The sequence below is a fragment of the Pristiophorus japonicus genome, unplaced genomic scaffold (genome assembly GCF_044704955.1).
Source record: "Pristiophorus japonicus isolate sPriJap1 unplaced genomic scaffold, sPriJap1.hap1 HAP1_SCAFFOLD_35, whole genome shotgun sequence".
NCBI lineage: Eukaryota > Metazoa > Chordata > Chondrichthyes > Pristiophoridae > Pristiophorus > Pristiophorus japonicus.
Genome location: NW_027253324.1, coordinates 4,248,549 through 4,269,599, shown reverse-complemented (window position 1 = coordinate 4,269,599; position 21,051 = coordinate 4,248,549). Strand labels below are relative to the sequence as shown.

General features: G+C 46.3%; 2 non-coding genes across 2 annotated transcripts; both read right to left on the bottom strand.

Moving 5' to 3' along the window:
• Positions 1–10,585: 10,585 nt before the first annotated feature.
• Positions 10,586–10,658, bottom strand: trnak-cuu (transfer RNA lysine (anticodon CUU)). The gene has a single exon. It is a non-coding gene; the product is annotated as a tRNA-Lys (tRNA).
• An 8,070-nt stretch (positions 10,659–18,728) lies between these two features.
• On the bottom strand, positions 18,729–18,801 carry trnav-uac (transfer RNA valine (anticodon UAC)). The gene has a single exon. It is a non-coding gene; the product is annotated as a tRNA-Val (tRNA).
• Positions 18,802–21,051: the final 2,250 nt, after the last annotated feature.

Genomic DNA, 21,051 nt, shown 5'->3' with positions numbered 1-21,051 from the left:
GGCCATTCGGTCCATCGTGTCCGTGCCAGCCGACAAACAGCTCCCCAGCCCAGTCCCACTTTCCAGCTCTCGGTCCGTAGCCCTGTAGGTTACGGCACTTCAGGTGCACATCCAAGTACTTTTTAAATGTGCTGAGTGTTTCTGCCTCGATCACCCTTTCAGGCAGTGAGTTCGAGTGATTTCCCCTCAAATCTCCTCTAAACCTTCGATCAATTACTTTAAATCTGTTCCCCCTGGTTGTTGACCCCTCTTGTAAGGGAAACAGGTCCTTCCTGTCCACTCTATCCAGGCCCTTCATAATTTTATACACCTCAATCCTCTCCCCTCAGCATCTCCTGTTCCAAGGAAAACAAACCCAGCCTATCCAATCTCTGCTCAGAGCTAAAATTCTCCAGTCCCGGCAACATCCTCATAAACCTACTCTGTACCCTCTCCAGTGCAATCACGTCCTTGCTGTAATGTGGTGACCAGAACTGCATGCAGTACTCCAGCTGTGGCCTAACAGTTCAAGAATAACCTCCCTGCTCTTGTATTCCAAGCTTCTGTATAATCGATCAGGACAGCAGCCTGTCCTGTCGAGAGGTGATCGTGGGAGGGTGAGCCTTAGTGGAATCGGAGAGGAGGAAGTTCTCTGCTGATCAACATGCAGTCACCCACAATTCCTCATTCTTTAGGCGGGACTGTGTTACTGTAAGTTGGGGTGGATTAGTGAAAGAGTCCATGTCATTACTGGCTTGCAACAAAAGCTATTTACCCAACGTGGGGCTCAAACCCCCAACCCTGAGATTAAAAGTCTTATGTTTGACCAAGTGAGCTGGCTGGACTTGGCAAAGCTATGGATCCTTGTTGTATCTCAAATCTTGTGGGTAGATTAATTATTGAAATAATGGTTGAGTATCTCACAGACTTTAATTATTTTTGCCAACTTGTCCTCGGGAACATTCTTCCTGCATCCTCGTGAACCTTGTCTGAAATGCCTAGAATGTAAGTTAATCGCTCCTTAAATAAGGAGACCAAAACAGTTAGCATTTCTTTCATTGTGCAAAAGAAGATTAATTCCCGTGAAAGCAACATAAAAGTTTAAGGAAAATAATTCACCCGATGTGGGGCTCGAACCCAGGACCCTGAGATTAAGAGCCTCATGTTCGACGGACTGAGCTAGCCGGGCTTCTCAACATTACTCCTGTCAATCCCCTTCAGTTACTGGTCAATGGTGATCCCAGGCTGTTGATGGCGGGGGATTCGGCGATGGTAATGCTGGTGATAGCCGGGCCTGCTTCAGTTGCATCTTCCTGTCGCTGATTGCTGCCAGGCGCCTGATGGCTACGCCCCGTGGGTTTATCTCGAACTTCAAACCACGAAACAGGTTCTCCTGAATTCCAAGCTGTGTACGGAGATCAACCATCAAAATCTCTGTTATTAACCACAGGGGGTCCGGCAATTTTCTGATCGCAATGCGCTTTCAGTCCTTGTCCTTAAAATTGCGGACGTGTAAATTGGGGAGTTTAATGACTTTGAAAGGAACATTGTTGTTTGGTGCAGTTCCAGTCAGAGAAATGTTTGTGAAAGGAACGTTTTGCAGAGAAGGGATTGAGCGCCTGTTGGCGGAAACATTTTTGAAATGTAAATTTGTGGACGATAAAATGGAACAAGAGCAGTCCGGGTTACATTGTCACATGATACAAGCGATCTCGGACCCGGACCAAAGCTCCCTGTACACCGAGAACAGGCTCAGGAAAACCCCGGGTAGAGGATATCCCGGTCACTGTGCCTTCCAGCAACACTGAACAAGTGCCCGGTCTGAAACTTTCCAGAGTAATAACTTGTAACAAGAGCATCCAACAGTCTCTTGGGATCCCTTGGAACTTCAGGGGATGCGCTCCCTGATGGTGAAACATGGGAGTGCATGCTTTACAGAGACACAACATCACTGCCCCGCCAAAGTCAAAGTGAAAACTATTTACAAGGTGAGGCGGTCGGGTGCCTTTCTTTCCCTGGTGGACTGCCTCGGTACAAATGTCTGTTCTGGTGTGTTGGCTGTGCCCTCGCTGAGCTTGCGTGTAGTTGGCCCTACAGGGCTGCTGGGTGAGTCTGGCCTTGCTGGTCTGTTGGGTGTGATGGGTTCGATTTCCGATACGTGGTGGTGTCGTTGATCCTTTGGGTGTGTGTTGCGGGTTCGAAAAAGGTGGTGTCTGCTGTGGGTTGTTCAGGGCAGTCTGAGAACCGCAGCCTTGTTTGGTCCAGGTGCTTTCTGCAAATTTGTCGATTGTCTAGTTTGAAGACAAACACCCGACTCCCTTCTTTAGCTATCACCGTGCCCGCGATCCACTTGGGACTATTTCCATAGTTTAGCACATACACAGGGTTATTCAGATCAATTTCCCGTGACACATTGGCGCGACCATCATTTACATTTTGTTGCTGACGCCTGCTCTCTACCTGATCATGCAGGTTGGGGTGGACCAGCGAGAGTCTGCTTTTAAGTGTCCTTTTCATGAGTAGCTCAGCCGGGGGCACCCCTGTGAGCGAGTGGGGTCTCGTGCTATAGCTGAGCAGTACTCGGGACAGGCGGGTTAGGAGTGAGCCTTCTGTGACTCGTTTGAGGCTCTGTTTGATTGTTTGTGCTGCCCGCTCTGCCTGCCCATTGGAGGCTGGTTTAAACGGGGTCGAAGTAATATGTTTGATCCCATTGCGGGTCATGAATTCTTTAAATTTGGCACTGGAGAAACAAGGCCCGTTGCCACTGACCAGTATGTCAGGCAAGCCGTGGGTGGCAAACATGGCCCTCAGGCTTTCAATGGTGGCGGTGGCGGTGCTTCCCGACATTATTTCTCATTCAATCAATTTTGAAAAAGCATCCACCACCACCAGGAACATTTTACCAAGAAATGGGCCTGCATAGTTGACATGGATCCTCGACCCTGGTCTGGAGGGCCAGGACCACAAACTTACTGGTGCCTCTCTGGACGCGTTGCTCAACTGAGCACTTACACTGCATTGCCGTACACAGGACTCTAAATCAGAGTCGATACTGGGCCAGCACATGTGCTATCTCGCTAACGCTTTCATCATTACTATACCCGGGTGTGTGCTGTGGAGATCCGAGATGAACGTCTCCCTGCCCTTTTTTCGTAGCACTACGCGGTTACCCCACAACAGGCAGTCTGCCTGACTGGACAGCTCGTCCTTTCGCCGCTGGAACGGCTTGATTGGCTCTTGTATTTCAACGGGGATGCTGGCCCAGCTTCCATGCAACACACAGTTTGTTATTAGGGACAGCAGAGGATCTTGGCTGCTCCATGTCCTAATCTGGCGGGCCGTGACAGGTGATTTATCATTTTCAAATGCTTCCATGACCATCAACAAGTCAGAGGGCTGCGCCACCATCAACAAGTTTGCAGGTTGCTCCATTTCCATCCCCGTGGTGGGCAATGGTAGCCGACAAAGCATCCGCACAGTTCTCAGTGCCTGGCCTGTGGCGGATGGTCTAGTTATACGCTGAGAACTTGAGTGCCCACCTTTGTATGCGGACTGAGGCATTCGTATTTATCCCCTTGTTTACAGCGAACAGGCATGTGAGGGGCATGTGATCGGTTTCCAGCTCAAATTTGAGGCCAATCAGTAACTGATGCATTTTCTTTACCCCGAACACACATGCTAATGCCTCTTTCTCAATCATGCTGTAGGCCCTCTCGGCCTTAGACAAGCTCCTGGAAGCATAGGCTACAGGTTGCAACTTCCCTTCAATGTTAGCTTGTTGTAATACACACCCGACTCCGTACGACGACGCGTCACATGCTAGCACAAGTCTTTTACACGGGTTATACAATACAAGCAACTTGTTGGAGCATAAAAGGTTGCTGGCTTTGTCAAAAGCAATTACTTATTTTTTTTCCCCATACCCAGTTCTCACCTTTGTGCAATAACACATGTCGGGGCTCTAAAAGGTGCTTAACTCAGGTAGGAAGTTACCAAAATAGTTGAGGAGTCCCAGGAATGACCGCAGCTCCGTGACGTTCTGTGGCCTGGGCGCGTTCATGATAGTCTCTGTCTTGGCGTCTGTGGGCCGAATGCCATCCGCCGTGATCTTTCTCCCGAAAATGTCCACTTCTGTTGCCATGAAGACGCATTTCGACCTCTTCAGCCGCAGCCCTACGCGATCCAGTCGCTGGACGACCTCCTCCAGGTTTTGTATGTGTTCGACGGTGTCCAGACCCATAACCAATATGTCATCCTGAAAGACCATCGTGTGTGGTACCGACTTGAGTAGGCTCTCCATGTTTCTCTGGAAGATCGCTGCAGACGACCGAATTCCAAACGGGCATCTGTTGTCGCTGAACAGTCTTGCACGTTGATGTAGCTGAGGCCCTTCAAAGACTCCTCCAGCTCCCGCGTCATGTAGGCCGAAGTCAGCTCAAGCTTGGTGAACGCCTTGCCTGCTGCCAGCGCGCCAAATAGGTCGTCTGTCTTAGGTAGCAGGTATTGGTCCTGTAGCGAGAAACGATTAATAGTTACTTTATAATCGCCGCAAACCCTGACCGTGCCATCACTTTTGAGTACTGGAACAATCGGGCTGGCCCACTCGCTGAATTCCACTGGGGAGATGATGTCCTCGCGTTTCAGCCTGTCCAGCTCAATTTCCACTCTCTCCTCATCATATGAGGTACCGCTCGCGCCTTGTGGTGAATGGGTCGTGCCTCTGGGACCAAGTGGATCCGCACCTTCGCACCGGAAAGGTTTCCAATGCCTGGCTCAGAAAGGGAAGGAAATTTGTTCAGAACCTGGGTACATAATGCCTCATCGACATGTGATAGCGTTCGGATTGTATCCCAGTTCCAGCGGATTTTCCCCGCCAGCTCCTTCCAAGCAGTGTGGGGCCATCGCCCGGTACAATCCAGAGTGGCAGTTCGTGCACCGTGCCCTCGTAGGTGACCTTGACCATGGCGCTGCCCAGGACAGTGATAAGCTCTTTGGTGTTCACTCTCAGTTTCGTGTGGATGGGGCTTCGGGCTGGTCTGAATGCGTTGTTGCACCACAGTCTCTCAAACATCTTTTTACTCACGATGGACTGGCGAGCGCCAGTGTCCAGTTCCATGGTTACGGGCAAGCCATTCAATTTTACATTTAGCGTTATAGGTGGATATTCCGTCGAAAATTTGTGCACCCCGTGTACTTCAGCATCTGCCTCCTCTCTCTGAGGCTCGAAATTGCTTTGATCCACCATGGACCGAACTTCCTCTGCCACATGGTGGTTAGCAGGTTTTGCAGAGCTTTCAGCTTATTCGCAAGCTCGTTGGAGATGCCCCATTGTTCCACAGCTCTTGCAAACATACCCTTTCAAGCGGCATGAAAAGGCTGAATGGAAGCCTGCACAACACCAACAAGGTGTGAATTGCCTTGCACTCATCCTTTGTTGGGGACTCTGAGTCATCTGGGTCACCAGAGGCCTGCTGGCAGTTGCAGATTCGTGGGTTCTGCCCTGTACATTTCTGCTCACAAACACAGTTCCAGTTAATTTATGAACATTGCGAGCACTTGTGTGCTGAGAGATTTGTTTGGTGTTTTCACTTGTGGACATAAATACCTCTGTTATCGCAATGGCCTTACTGACGATCGGTGTCTCTACAGCCAAAAGTTTTCGTAGGATGGTCTCGTGGCCAATGCCCAGTACAAAAAATTATCTGAGCATTTGCTCCAGGTAGCCATCAAACTCACATTATCCTGCAAGTCGCCTTAGCTCGGCGATGTAGCTCGCCACTTCCTGATCTTCAGTTCGCTGGCACGTATAGAACCGATACCTCGCTTGAGCACGCTCTCTCTCGGGTAAAGATGGTCCCGAACCAGTGTATTCACCTCCTCATACGACTTACCTGTGGGTTTCACCAGAGCCAGAACATTCTTCATGAGGCTGTAGGTCTGAGCCCCACAGACTGTGAGGAGGACCACTCTCCTTTTTTGCAGCACTTCCTTCTCCGTCCAGATCGTTCGACATAGACTTCCCAGTCCTCACCGTCCGAGAACTTCTCCAGGATGCCCACAGTATGCTGCATCTTTGTGTTGGATTCGTATTCTCGACGCCAGTTATTGTGTTCCTAACACAGATGAGGCTGCACACAGGCACGTTAAAGTAACAGTGACCTCAGTCTTTAATAAGACACTCTAGAGTGAGAAACTGGCGTGAGGTGCCAGCTTAAATACAGTGTCCCAAGGGGTGTTGGGATCCCTTGGGACTTCAGGGGATGAGCTCCCTGATGGTGGAACATGGGAGTGCATGCTTTACAGATACACAACACATTCGTTGCCTCAACTTTGATTTCTGCCAACATCCCTTGTATTTAACCTTCGCCGCACCTCCGCCACAATCTCTCACCGCTCCTCCACCACGAACTCTCACAGTTCGTCCACCACGATCTCTCGTCACTCCTCATCAACGATCTCTCACCGTTCCTCCACCACGACCTCTCACCGTTCCTCCACCGCGATCTCTCACCGCTCCTCCACCACGACCTCTCACCGTTCCTCCACACTGACCTTCCCGCTCCTCCGCTGTACCTGGGTCCCGCCGATGTTCCTGCCTGCCCACGCACAAAACAGCGACCTGTGTTTTGATGACGTGCAGCAGAGCAGGACTCCAGCTGTCCTGGTTAACCCTTGCCACTGGACCAAGTCCTCGCTCTGTCAAGCCCGTGTGGTGGCTGGTGTCCAACGGTCACACCACGTTAAAACAATCCACCCACAGGCATCTTCCTCCCTTTGATTGGAGTTCAGAACTGGAACATCGGGTCCTTCATTGAAACACCTGTGAACCCATGTGGAAGTAAGCCTTCCTCGTTCGAGGACCCGCCTATGATGATGATGATGATGATGTGTGGGACCTTACCAAATGCCTGCTGGAAACCATCAGATTAAATCTAGTAAGACCCATCCCTTGATTCAGTTTTCACTTGCCTTGCCATAGGAAGGATATATTGGCGTTGGAGGGAGCACTGTGTCGGTTTCCCAGAATGATACCTGGATTCCAAGGTTTAAATTATGATATGAGATTACACCCACTGGAAATTAGACGGTCGAGCATTGATTTGATCAAAATTTTCAAAGATAGTAAGGGAAGAGATCTAGTAGATAGAGAAAAATGTTTCCCGCTGGTTGGGGAGTCCCAGACTAGGGTCCATAGTCTAAACATTAGAGACAGATGTTTCAGGAGTGAAATTCGGAAACATTCCAACACACAGATGGTGGGAGAGGTTTGGAACTCCCTTCTGCAAACGGCAGTTCGTGCTAGGTCAGTTGTTCATTTTACATCGCATTTTGATCAAAAGTATTAAGGAAGATTGTCCAAAGGCGGGTATATGGAGTTTGCTCACAGATCAGCCATGATCTCATTGAATGGCGGAACCGGCTCGAGGGGCTGAATGGCCTCCTCCTGTTCCTGTGTAACAGGCATGAGCGGCTGAATGGCCTCCTCCTGTTCCTGTGTAACAGGCTCGAGGGCCTGAATGGACCTCCTCCTGTTCCTGTGTAACAGGCTCGAGAGGCTGTATGGGCCTCCTCCTGTTCCTGTGTAACAGGCACGAGCGGCTGAATAGCCTCCTCCTGTTCCTGTGTTACAGGCTCGAGGGGCTAAATGGGCCTCCTCCTGTTCCTGTGTATCAGGCTCGAGGGGCTGAATGGGCCTCCTCCTGTTCCTGTGCAACAGGCTCGAGGGGCTGAATGGGCCTCCTCCTGTACCTGTATGTAAGGTCTCTGAAACAAAGGGAGGTGATATGAGAAAACATAAACTAAATGGTATTGTGTTAAAAGAGAAGCAGAAGGATTGAGTGATTTACACACAGAAATCTTTGAAGCTGGGTAGATAAGTTACTAAGTTGTTTAAAAAGAATACAGGGCCCTTGGCTTCATATGAAGTGAAATAGAGGACACCAGCGAAGAAGTTGTGCCATATCTTTTGAATCCCGGTTTCGGCCTCAGTAGGAGAACTGTTTACAGTTCTGAGCACCACAATTTAGGAAGGATATCAAGGCATTGGAGAGAACGTTGGAAATATATAAGAAACATTTTCTATTGTTGTAGAAGACACAAACACGGGCATTCATCGAGAATCAACATGCAGGTGACCACACACAGATTAAAGAGCCAGAGAGACCGACATTATCGGGTAACACCGGCACATAGACAAGAGATATTGACAAGGACTGAAAGCACTTTGCGATCAGAAAATTGACGGCCCAGCTGTGGTTAATGACACGGCTTTTGATGATTGATCTCCGTAAAAGCCTTGAAATTCAGGAGAACCGGTATCGTGGTTTGAAGCTCGAGATAAAGCTCGAGATAAAGCCACGGGGCGATACCAACAGGCGCCTGGCAGCAATCAGCGACAGGAAGATGCACCTTAAGCAGGCCCGGCAAGTTCAGTCGGTGGAGTTTTAGGCTTTTAATCTCCGGGTCGTGGGTTTGAGCCCCATGTTGGGTGAATTATTGACCTTAAACTTTTATGGTGCTTTCACTGGAAAACATCATTAATGAACCCATAATCTTCTTTTGCACAATGAACAAAATGCGAACTGAGGGAGAGTTGATCATTTGCTCATATGTTCTGTGCTCTGTATAAGAACACAAGAACCAGGAGCAGGAGTCGGCCATTTGGCCCTTCGAGCCTGCCTTCTTATGCACTGAAACAAATTTTAACCGTGTTTTTAAATGAGCAGTGCGAGATATTTATATGGCACATTTCAATGCTTTACAAAACCATTCCTTTCGTTACAGCCACCCAGGATCGATTCCCGGTTTGAGAAGTAACTTTGATATCATTGTTTGCAATTGAAGTGGGGTCATTTTATCAAGTTCGATGGATGTCCCAAAGCACTTGAGAGTGGTGTGCAAACAAATGAGTTTGCAATTACAAACACTGAATGTCAGGAGTGGGATTGGACCCCACACCTCCAGAGGAGATTGTGACCTGAACACAGCACCTTAGACCGCTTGGCCATCCGGACTGTTAGAAGCTCCAGTTACAAGTTATTACTCTGGAAAGTTTCAGACCGGGCACTTGTTCAGTGTTACTGGAAGGCCCAGTGGCCGGGATATCCTCTCCCCCGTTGTTTTCCTGAGATTGTGCACGGTGTCCGGGGAACTTTGGTCCGGGTCCGAGGTAGTTTGCATCATGTGACAATGCACCCCGGACTACTCTTGTTCCATTTTATCGCACATTAGTTTTTGGTGCAAAAATAATATCTCCAGACGAGACAATGATCTAAACACAGCACCGCATACTGCTCGGCCATCCTGACTATTCAGTGCTGTGTGTGGCCACCTGCAGGTTGATTTTGAACTTTTGTGTCCTGTCACATGCACATGCAATAAATGAGGGCAGCAGGCCGATCTCTGCCTGACACCGGGGAAACAGTGAGACAGACATTGCATTGTGTTCAGGTTTAATCACAGCAATATCCGCAGTCAGGAGCTGAAAAGGACGAAGAACTGAAAAAACACAAGAAAAAAGCAAAGAAATGTCAGCAATTGTGGTAAACTCTTTAATGTGTTTCCTGCTCGTTTCGTGATGCGGCGCTCACAGAGGGAGTACGAATTCAGAAAATAATTCTTCCATTCAAAATCTTTAAAATAATGACATGCAACTAATTAAACTGTGTGCCGGGAGATGGGGATGGGTGAAGATTATTTGTTTTATGCCCCATTCATTAACCGACAGCGTTGTTTTGTAGAATTGTTACTGAGGGACAGTGGAAACTTCAATAACTGAACTTTAATATTTAAGGATTTTGAATCATTGATGAAGTTTTCTCCCCTATCTGACTTTACTCACTCTGTATGTTGGAGACTGGTTTAAAATGTTCAGTGCTCATGCGACAAGGAACCTGGGGCGACTTTTGTTCAATTTATTTCACAGCAAAAGTATTCTCCAAAATACAATTTCCACCGGTGACCTTTCACGTGTGAGGTGGATATGATAACCACTACACGACAGAAACACTGTGTTTAAAGCAACCTTAGGAATATAACCAGAGCTTTAACCTACACAGCTGGCCGATACTTCAGGAGCTGGTTTTACGAGAAGAGAATGACGGTGCTATATTTCGGAAGGCTGTGAGCGTGGCAAGAATTGATCTCGTGTTTCCCAGACTTCATGCATAGGAACAGGAGATGGCCATTTAGCAGCGAGTGGTTAGGATCTGGAATGCACGGCTTGAAAGGGCGGTGGAGGCAGACTCAATCTTATCTTTCAGACGGGAGTTGGATAAGTGTCTGAAGGAAAAACAATTGCAGAGCTACGGGGAAAGGGTGGGGGAGTGGGACTCGCTGAGGGTCGGCACGGGCTCGATGGGCCGAATGGTCTTCCGTGCTGTAACCATTCCATGATTCGATCAGTTAGTGGCACATTTTAAAGTGTGGCTGGGAGCACAACATTGCAAAGGGACATGGATTGAGTCGCCAAAACGAGAGGCATCTGATTTTGGAGATTCGCGGGGCGTGGAAATTTCGGAGTTTAATGACTTTGAAAGCAACTTTTTTGTTTTGTGCCGTTTCGGGCAGAGGTTTTCCATTAAAGCAACATTAAATGAAAAGAAATCGCCCAACGTTGGTCTCGAACCCACGACCCTGAGATTAAGAGTCTAATGCTCTACCGACTGAGCTAGACAGGCGCCCATTCAAAGCAGGTTTTTATCACTCATTGCAGCCAGGCGTCTGTTGGCTCCGCCCCAGATGTTTCAACTTGCTGTTGAAGAACTGCCAGGATCTTCTTGAATGGTGGACCAGGTTGGAGGGGCCGAATGGCCAACTCCGGCCCCTCATCCTTACGTATTTATGTTTACGTCTTTATGCGGAGCTCCTTTCAGGGTAAACGAGCCAAAGGAGGACAGGGGTAACGTTATAAGGACACCCTCAAAGCCTCCCTGGTAAAGTGCGACATCACCACTGACACCTGGGAGGCCCTGGCCGCAGATCGCCCGATGTGGAGAAAGTACTTCTGGGAGGGCGTTGAGCTCTTTGACTCGAGACGCAAGGAGCATGAAGAGACCAAGCGCAGGCAGCGGAAGGAGCACACGGCAAACCAGTCCCACCGACCCCTTCCCTCGACGTATGTCTGTCCCACCTGTAACAGGGTCTGTGGCTCACGTATCGGAATGTTCAGCCATCAAAGGACTCACTTTGGGATGGAAGCAAGTCCTCCTCGATCCCGAGAGACTGCCTCTGATGGTGTCTATGATTTGCGGTACACTGCGGAAACATCTCCACTTTCAGCACCAGATTACCAGAATTAAACCCAATGGGATCGGGAGAAAAGTTCCTCATATGCTCAGAGCAAAATATATCATATGACAATAGAATTTTATGTATTAATTAATGATGTTTAAATCAATGCTTCATTTTTTTACACAGGAGATGCATAAAGATGTGTAAAATAGATGAACTATTATTTTTGTAATGTTTTGAATTAAAAGTACAATTTCCCTGACCGGGAATCGAACCCGTTCCGTGGCGTTGAAAGCACTAAATCCTAACCACTAGACCACCAGGGAATCTGGTTTGGATAAAGTATTTTTTGAAATAAAAATAATTCTCTGCCTGACACCTTGGAAACAATGAGACAGCCCTTGAGCAAGGGTCTGGTTATTGTCAAACAGCAAAAGAAATATTAATTCTGGAAGAACAATATCCGAAAGAACAGTGACCACGACGTGATTTGAACATGTACCCTTCGGATCTGGAATCAAACACGCTACCATTGCACCATGAGACCTACACAGTGAGCTGGAGATGTTCGTCTCTATGAAGGTTCTGTAATACAATGGGCTTTAAAATCTCGGCCCAATCCCACCAGGTATCACAAGCAGCGCTCACCTGACAGGCACCGTATGGTTTCTTCTTAAACTTTTCTTTTGCTTTCACGGAAAACCATCATTAATTAACCCCTCACCTTCTTTTGCACAATCAAACAAATGCTAACTCAGGAACAGTCCATACTTCAATCATTTGTCCTGTGCTTTGCATCTTAACTCGAAAACCATAGCTCTTTTTACTCACTGTATTATAGCTTTCTGGTTCAAAATCCTCATTGCCGATGACACCACCAAATTGGGGCAACTTTTATCAAATTTAACAGCACCGGTTATTCCTACCGTGCACACAACATATAATCAGTCGTAAAGATAAAATCCCAACATGCGTATTTTCAGATTCAACGCTGTAGCATTTCAAATAAAGTGAAAGAATTTTACACTGAAAAGATTTGCAAGTGTTGCTTGTATTTGTGTCTTTAATCAAATTTTGTGGCGTCTGACTCCCATTCATGCCACTGCTGAATAAGAAAGGAGGGCTTGACATTGACCAGTCTGCACTGCCCCTGATATTTGTGAGCTCATCCTTTATATTCAATGGTTTCTCGCCCTTTGATGGGCTGCAGTGTAGCGGATATCACGTTGGCCTCACATTGAGTACTGTTGAGGGGGATGACTCATCAGGGGAGTGCATCAGCAGCCAAGTTCATGGCACCGTGGCTGGCTCTGCTGCACAGAAGGGCAGGAAAAAGTGTGGGACAGCGATAGTGATAGGGGATTCGATTTAAAGAGGAATAGATAGGCGTTTCTTCGGCCGCAACCGAGACTCCAGGTTGGTATGTTGCCTCACTGCTGCAAGGGTCAAGGATGTCTCGGAGCGGGTGCAGGACATTCTGAAAAGCGAGGGAGATAAGCCAGTTGTCGTGGTGCACATTGGTACCAAAGATTTAGGTAAAAAAATGGATGAGGTCATTAGAGATGAATTTAAGGAGCTAGAAGCTGAATTAAAAAGTAGGACCTCAAAAATAGTAATCTCGGGATTGCTACCAATGCCACGTGCTAGTCAGAGTCGGAATCGCAGGATAGCTCAGATAAATCCGTGGCTTGAGCAGTGGTGCAGCAGGGAGCGATTCAAATTCCTGGGGCATTGGAACCGTTTCTGGGGGAGGTCGGACCAGTACAAACCAGACGGTCTGTACCCAGGCAGGTCCTGAACCAAAGTCCTTAGGGGGAAGTGTTTGCTAGTGCTGTTGGGGAGGAGTTAAACTAATACGGCAGGGGGATGGGAACCACTGCAGGGAGACAGAGGGAAACAAAATGGAGACAGAAACAAAAGACAGAAAGGAGATGAGTAAAAGTGGAGGGCAGAGAAACCCAAGGCAAAAAACAAAAATGGCCTCTGCACATCAATATTCTAAAGGGTCAAAGTGGAATAAAAAGGCAAGCCTGAAAGCTCGGTGCCTCAATGCGAGGAGTATTCAGAACGCCGGAGAGGGCTCTGAGCTAGTTAGAGTGGGTGAGAGCGCAGATAAAAAGGACCCCAAGAAAGAATGCAAAAGGCAGGAGGCAACAGAGCAGAGTAGCACTGGGGTAAGTGTAAACCACAAGGTAATAGGAAGGGACAATATGTATGAATATAAAGGGGCTGCAGGAGGGGTCAAAACTAAAAATCATAGATTAAAAACTAGTATTAAATACTTTACCTAAACGCACGCAGCATTCAAAATAAAGTAAATGAGTTTACGGCACAAATCATGACAAATAGGTATGATTTGGTGGCCTTTACAGAAACGTGGTTGCAGGGTGGCGAAGACTGTTATTAAACATACAGGGGTAGCTGACAATTCGGAAAGATAGACAAGAAGGGAAAGGAGGTGGCGTAGCTCTGTTAATAAAGGATGACATCAGGGCAGTTGTGAGAGATGATATTGGCTCTAATGAACAAAATGTTGAATCATTGTGGGTGGAGATTAGAGATAGTAAGGGGAAAAAGTCACTGGTGGGCGTAGTTTATCGGCGCCCAAATAATAACTTGACGGTGGGGTGGGCAATAATCAAGGGAATAATGGAGGCATGTGAAAAAGGAACGGCAGTAATCATGGTGGATTTTAACCTACATATTGATTGGTCAAATCAAATCGCACGGGGTAGCCTGGAGGAGAAATTCATAGAATGCATACAGAATTGTTTCTGAGAACAATATGTTACAGAACCTACAAGGGAGCAAGCTATCTTAGATCTGGTCCTGTGCAATGAGACAGGAATAATGAACGATCTCCTAGTAAAAGATCCTCTCAGAAGGAGTGATCACAGTATGGTTGAATTTGTAATATAGATTGAGGGTGAGGAAGTAGTGTCTCAAACGAGCATACAATGCTTAAACAAAGGGGACTACAGTGGGATGAGGGTAGAGTTGGTTAAAGTAGACTGGGAACACAGAATAAACGGTGGCACAATTGAGGTACAGGTAGGACTTTTAAGGAGCTCTTTCATAGTGCACAACAAAAATATATTCCAGTGAAAAAGAAGGGCAGTAAGAGAAGGGATAACTTGCTGTGGATAACCAAGGAAATAAAGGAGAGTATCAAATTAAAAACCAATGCGTATAAGCTGGCCAAGGTTAGTGGGAAACTAGAAGATTGGGAAAATTTTAAACGACAGCAAACAATGACTAAGAAAGCAATAAGGAAAGGAAAGATAGATTACGAAATTAAAATTGCGCAAAACATAAAAACAGATAGTAAAAGCTTTTACCGATATATAAAACGACAAAGAGTGACTAAAGTAAATGTTGGTCCCTCAGAAGATGAGAAGGGGGATTTAATAATGGGAAATGTGGAAATGGCTGAGAACTTAAACAATTATTTTGCTTCGGTCTTCACAGAGGAAGACACAAAAACTATGCCAGAAATTGCTGGTCACAAGAATGTGGGAAGGGGGGAACTTGAGACAATCACTATCACTAGGCGGGTAGTGCTGGACAGGCTAATGGGACTCAAGGTAGACAAGTTCCCTGGTCCTGAGGAAATGCATCCCAGGGTATTAAAAGAGGTGGCGGAAGTTATAGCAGATGCATTCGTTATAATCTTCCAAAATTCTCTGGACTCTGGGCAGGTACCAGCGGATTGGAAAGCAGCTAATGTAACGCCTCTGTTTACAAAAGCGGGCAGACAAAATGCAGGTAACCATTCCATGATTCGATAAGTTAGTGGCACATTTCATAGTGTGGGTGGAAGCAGAACATTGCAAAGGGACATGGATTGAGTCGGCAAAACTAGAGGCATCTGATTCAGGAGATTCGCGGGGAACGGAAATTCGGGAGTTTAATGACTTTGAAAGGAACATTTTTGCTTTGTGCCGTTTCGGTCAGAGAAATGTTTGTGAAAGGAATTTTTTGCAGAAAGGGATGCAACATTTAACCTTCTACCTTAACACTTCTTTCTGGGTGTCAGGTCACATTTCGTTTCAATGTTATTCTTCCAGAATTGCTATAAGAACATAAGAACATAAGAATTAGGAACAGTAGTGGGCCATCTAGACCCTCGAGCCTGCTCCAACTTCCCCAACATCGGGAACAATCTCCCCGCATCTAACCTGACCAGTCCCATCAGAATATTGTATGTTTCGATGAGATCCCCTCTCATCCTTCTAAACTCCAATGTATAAAGGATCGGTTGATCCAGTCTCTCCTCATATGTCAGTCCAGCCATCCCGGGAATCAGTCTGGTGAACCTTTGCTGCACTCCCTCAATAGCAAGAACGTCCTTCCTCAGATTAGGAGACCAAAATTGAAAACAATATTCCAGTTGAGGCCTCACCAAGGCCCTGTACAACTGCAATAAGAACTCCCTGCTCCTATACTCAAATCACCAAGCTATGAAGGCCAACATACGATTTACCTTTTTCCTGCCTACTGTAACTTATTGCCAACTTTCAGTGACTGATGAACCATGACACCCAGGTCTCATTGCACCTCCCCTTTTCCTAATCTGCCACCATTCAGATAATATTCTGTCTTCACGTTTTTGCCCTCAAAGTGGATAACCTCACATTTATCCGCATTTTACTGCATCTGCCATGAATTTGTCCACTCACCTAACCTGTCTAAGTCACCCTGCAGTCCCTTAGCGTCCCCCTCACAGCTCATACCGCCACCCAGTTTGGTGTCATCTGCAAACATGGAGATATTGCACTCAATTCCTTCATCCAAATCATTGATGTATATTTTAAAAAGCTGGGGTCCCAGCACTGAGCCCTGAGGCACTCCTCTAGTCACTGCCTGCCATTCTGAAAAGGACCCTTTTATCCCAACTCTCTGCTTCCTGTCTGCCAACCAGTTCTCTATCCACGTCAGTATATTACCCCCAATACCTTGTGCTTTGATTTTTCACAGCAATCTCTTGTGTGGACCCTTGTCAACAACCTTTTGACAGTCCAAATATACCACATCCACTGGTTCTCCCTTGTCCACTCTACTAGTTACATCCTCAAAAATTCCAGAAGAATTGTCAAGCATGATTTATCTTTCATAAATCCATGCTGACTTGGACCGATCCTGTCACTGCTTTCCAAATGCGCTGCTATTTCATCCTTAATAATTGATTCCAACATTTTCCCCACGACTGATTCAGGCTAACCAATGTATAATTACCCGCGTTCTCTCTCCCTCCCTTCTTAAAAAGTGGTTTTACATTAACTACCCTCCAGTCGATAGGAACTGATCCCGAGTCAATAGCCTGTTGGAAAATGATCACCAATGCATCCACTATTTCTAGGGATACTTCCTTAAGTACTCTTAGATGCAGACTATCAGGCCCCGGGGATTTATCATCCTTCAATCCCATCAATTTCCCACCTCATAAGGATATCCTTCAGTTCCTCCTTCTCACTCGACCCTCGGTCCCCTAGTACTTTTGGAAGGTTATTCGTGACCTCCTTCGTGAAGACGGAACTGAAGTATTTGTTCAATTGGTCTGCCATTGCTTTGTTCCCCATTATAAATTCACCTCAATCCGACTGCAAGGGACCTACGTTGTCTTCACTAATCTTTTTCTCTTCACATATTTAAAGAAGCTTTTGCAGTCAGTTTTTATGTTCCAAGCAAGCTTCCTCTCATAATCCATTTTCCCCCTCCTAATGAAACCCTTAGTCCTCCTCTGTTGAATTCTAAATTTCTCCCAGTCCTCAGGTTTGTTCATTTTTCAGGCCAATTTATCTGCCTCTTCCTTGGTTTTAGCACTATCTTTAATTTCCCTTGTTAGCCACGGTTGAGCAATGTTCTCCGTTCTATATTTACTCCAGACAGGGATGTGCAATTGCTGAAGTCACCAATGTGATTCTTTAAATGTTTGCCATTACCTATCCACCGTCAACCCTTTAAGTATCCTTGGCCAGTCTATTCTAGCCAATTCACACCTCATACCGTCAAAGTTACCTTTCCTTAAGTTCAGGACCCAAGTTTCTGAATTAACTGTGATACTCTCCATCTTAATGAAGAATTCTACCATATTATATTACTCGTCCCCAAGGGGCCTCGCACAATAAGATTGCTAATTAGTCCCTTCTCATTACACATCACCCAGTCAAGGATGGCCAGCGCTCTTCTGGGTTGAGAAAACCATCCATAATACACTCCATTAAATCCTCCTCCACCACATTACTACCATGTGGTTAGCCCAATCACGATGTAGATTAATGTCACCCATGATAACTGCTGTCCCACCACTGCACACATCGCTTCTTTCTTGTTTGATGCTGTCCCCAACATTACCACGACTAACCAGTGAGACAGACATTGCAGCAAGGGTCTGTTTTTGTGAAACAGCAATTGCTAAAAGAACAGTGAGCCCGACATGATTTGAAAACGCAACGCTTTGTTTTAAAATCAGACGCACTACCGTTGCACCACAAGGTCGACACAGTAGTTAAGGGATGTTCGTCTATATGAAGGTTCTGCAATACAAGGCGCTTTAAAATCCCCGCCCATTCCCACCAGTTTTCACAAGCAGCGCTCACCTGACAGTCACCGGATGGTTTGTTCGAAAACTTTTCTCTAGCTTTCACAGGAAAGCATCATTAATTAACCCCTCACCTTCTTTTGCACAATCAAACAAATGCTAACTCAGGGACACTCCATACTTAAATCACTTGGCCTGTGCTTTGGGGAGCGGGCAGGGAAGTGAACCTGAGTCCATGATCAGATCAGCAATGATCGAATTAAATGGAGGAGCAGGATCGAGAGGCCGTGTGGCCCATTCCTGCTCCTATTTCTTATGTTCTTATGTTCGTATGCATGTTAACCCATTTTACTCACTGTATTTTAGCTTTCTGATTCAAAGTGTTCATTGCTGATGACACCAGGAATCTGGGGCAAATTTTATCAAATTTATCAGCACCGATTATTCCTACCGTGCACACAAAATACAATCATTAGTGAGGATAAAATCCCACAAGATGTATTTTCAGATTCAACGCAGTAGCATTTCAAATAAAGTGAAATAATTTTACACTGAAAAGATTTGCAAGTGTTACTTGTATTTGTGTCTTTAATTAAACCTTGTGGCGTCTGACTCCCGTTCATGCCACTGCTGAATAAGAAAGGAGGGTTTGACATTGACCAGTCTGCACTGCACCTGATATTTGTGAGCTCATACTTTACATTCAGTGGTTTCTCGCCCTTTGATGGGCTGCAGTGTAGCGGATATCACGTTGGCCTCACACGCAAAAGGTCCCCGGTGAATCCGTTTTCTCTCACTCAAAGTTATCTCTTTATTGATGAAATAAAGAGCAATTAATGAATAAGGGAGCCCTTTTGCCAGGAAAATAAATAGCAAATAAAAACAGCAAATGGTGGAAATCTCAGCAGCTCAGGCAGCATTTGCAGGAAGAACGATCTCGCCTCCGATTGTTCATCCACAGCAACTTTAAAGATAATGTTTCTGCCTGGGATTGAACCAGGGACCTTTCACGTGTAAAGCAAACGTGATAACCACTACACTACAGAAACCTCTTCTACAACAGCCCCCACAGCGAGGAGCTGACCAGTGAGCTCGCTCTGTGCTGATCGGGAATGTGTTGGCTCACCTCAAACAACTTCTGTCCCACACTGAAAGTTCTCAATCCTTCTCCTCCGCTGCCCTTTACAGAAATGTCACGGATCACCCAGCAACCGTGTTCACTTCCACATCCTCACAGTGGGGCCACAGAGGCTCCTACCATCTCCCCGCGATCAGCGAACTCACCCAGTTTACAAAATTAAACCACAAACACGTGCCCAGCAAAGTGCAGGAGAAGCCAGATAGTCTGTAAGTTCGGTCTATCACAGAAAGTATTGGCATTCATGGTGATTACAGCAATTATTAATCGTCTCACGGACCTCAATCATTTTTATGCGATGAATTGATCGAGGATTGAAAGCAGGTTAGTGCGCCGGGTCTTAACCCCTCGACCACCAGGGAACAGTTACGATACATGTCGAACCAGGTTCGTGCACCGGGTCTTAACCCCTCGACCACCAGGGAACAGTTACGATACATGTCAATTTATTTATATATATTTATATATGAACTTGAATGTCAATGGCTACCTACCGAGACCTCGTGGCGCCCACGGTAGTGCGTCTAACTTTGAGTGAGAGAAACGGTTCCACAGTGACACCTGTCATGTGTTCTACATGGTGACTGCTTGTACTATTACAAGGTGTGCCACCAGAGGGCACTGCGGGGGGTTGAGACTTGTTGCTTACCTGCACAGGTGTGCCTCGCCTAGTATAAATGTCAGGCCACCAATAAAGGTTATCAATAAAGGACTCAGGTCACTACAGTTAAAGAACGACACATTGTCTCGTGGAGTCATTATCAGAGCATTTGAAGGTATAATAAGGGAGCCCAAAGCCTCAGAAACTGGGAATTCTACCAGAGCGTCGAAGTCATGCTGTAGGTGCCTGGGACAACACATTGCTCAAAGTTGTCCACACGTGAAGGCAGAGTGTTTCTTCGACAGAAAGACTGGGCATCTTGCGAAGGCATGCCGATGGAAGGGAAAAACCTGTTGTTAAAGCTATGAGTCCAGCGTTCAAAGCTATGAGTAGAAATCCCAAGAGACGACATAGTATGGAAGACCAACAACAGGACGATGAGATGTTAGAGTTACACATCATCAGGAGCACGATTTTACCGGACAGTGATTCGGAAAGAATCAAAATCTACATCGATGTTGCTGGATTCAAGATACCAATGGAAATTGACACGGCTGCATCCGTGAGTGTAATACCGGAGTCACTGTACCGCGACAAGTTGCGTGATTTCTAACTGGAGAAACCCAAGTTAGAGCTGCGAGGCTACTCGGGAGAGTAAATTCCTGTGGTTGGTCATATCGCTGTACCGATCGGTGAAATATAAAGATCAATTTCAGGACTTGCCTCTAATAGTAGTGAAAAGAGACAAGTCTGCCTTACAAGGATGAAATTGATTAAGCTCACTGAAGCTAGATTGTACTCAGATTTTCTGTGTGGAAGCGAGATTTTCATCAACGGATGAGGTTATCAAGAAGTATCCAAAGGTGTTCTGCGAAACGGACAGTCCGATCCAAGGCTTCAAGGCGAGTGTCAGGGTACAGAAGGACGCTAGATTGGTTTACTACAAGCCCCGTTCCGTACCATATGCACTGAAGGAGAAAGATGAGCATGAACTCAAAAAACTAGAAGGTGTTAACCGTTAAACTGCGGAAACATCTCCACTTTCAGCACCAGATTAACAAAATTCAAACCAATGAGATCGGGAGAAAAGTTCCTCACATGCTCAGGGCAAAATAAATAATTGTCGTTCTACAAAAGAATGAACAAATTTGAGCACCAGGTCAGACGGAAATGTTAAGCGAGCAGGTAGACTGCTGAATCGCACTTTTAAGGTGTTGGTGGTGACAAAGCAAATGGGTTCTGCCCAATGATTCAATATAAAAAATGTCTGAAATAGGATTCGAACACTATCTATAGTGACCAGCGCACCTCATCTTAGACCACGTGGCCATCATTACTATTCAGTGTTGTGTGTGGCCACCTGCAGGTTGATTTTGAACTTTTGTGTCCTGTCACATGAAATAAATCAGGGCAGCAGGCAGATCTCTGCCTGATACCGGGGAAAGAGTGAGACAGACCTTGGAGCAAGGGTCTGGTTATTGTCAAACAGCAAATGAAATATTAATTCTGGAAGAATAACATTGAAACGAAATGTAATCCTGACACCCAGACACAAGTGTT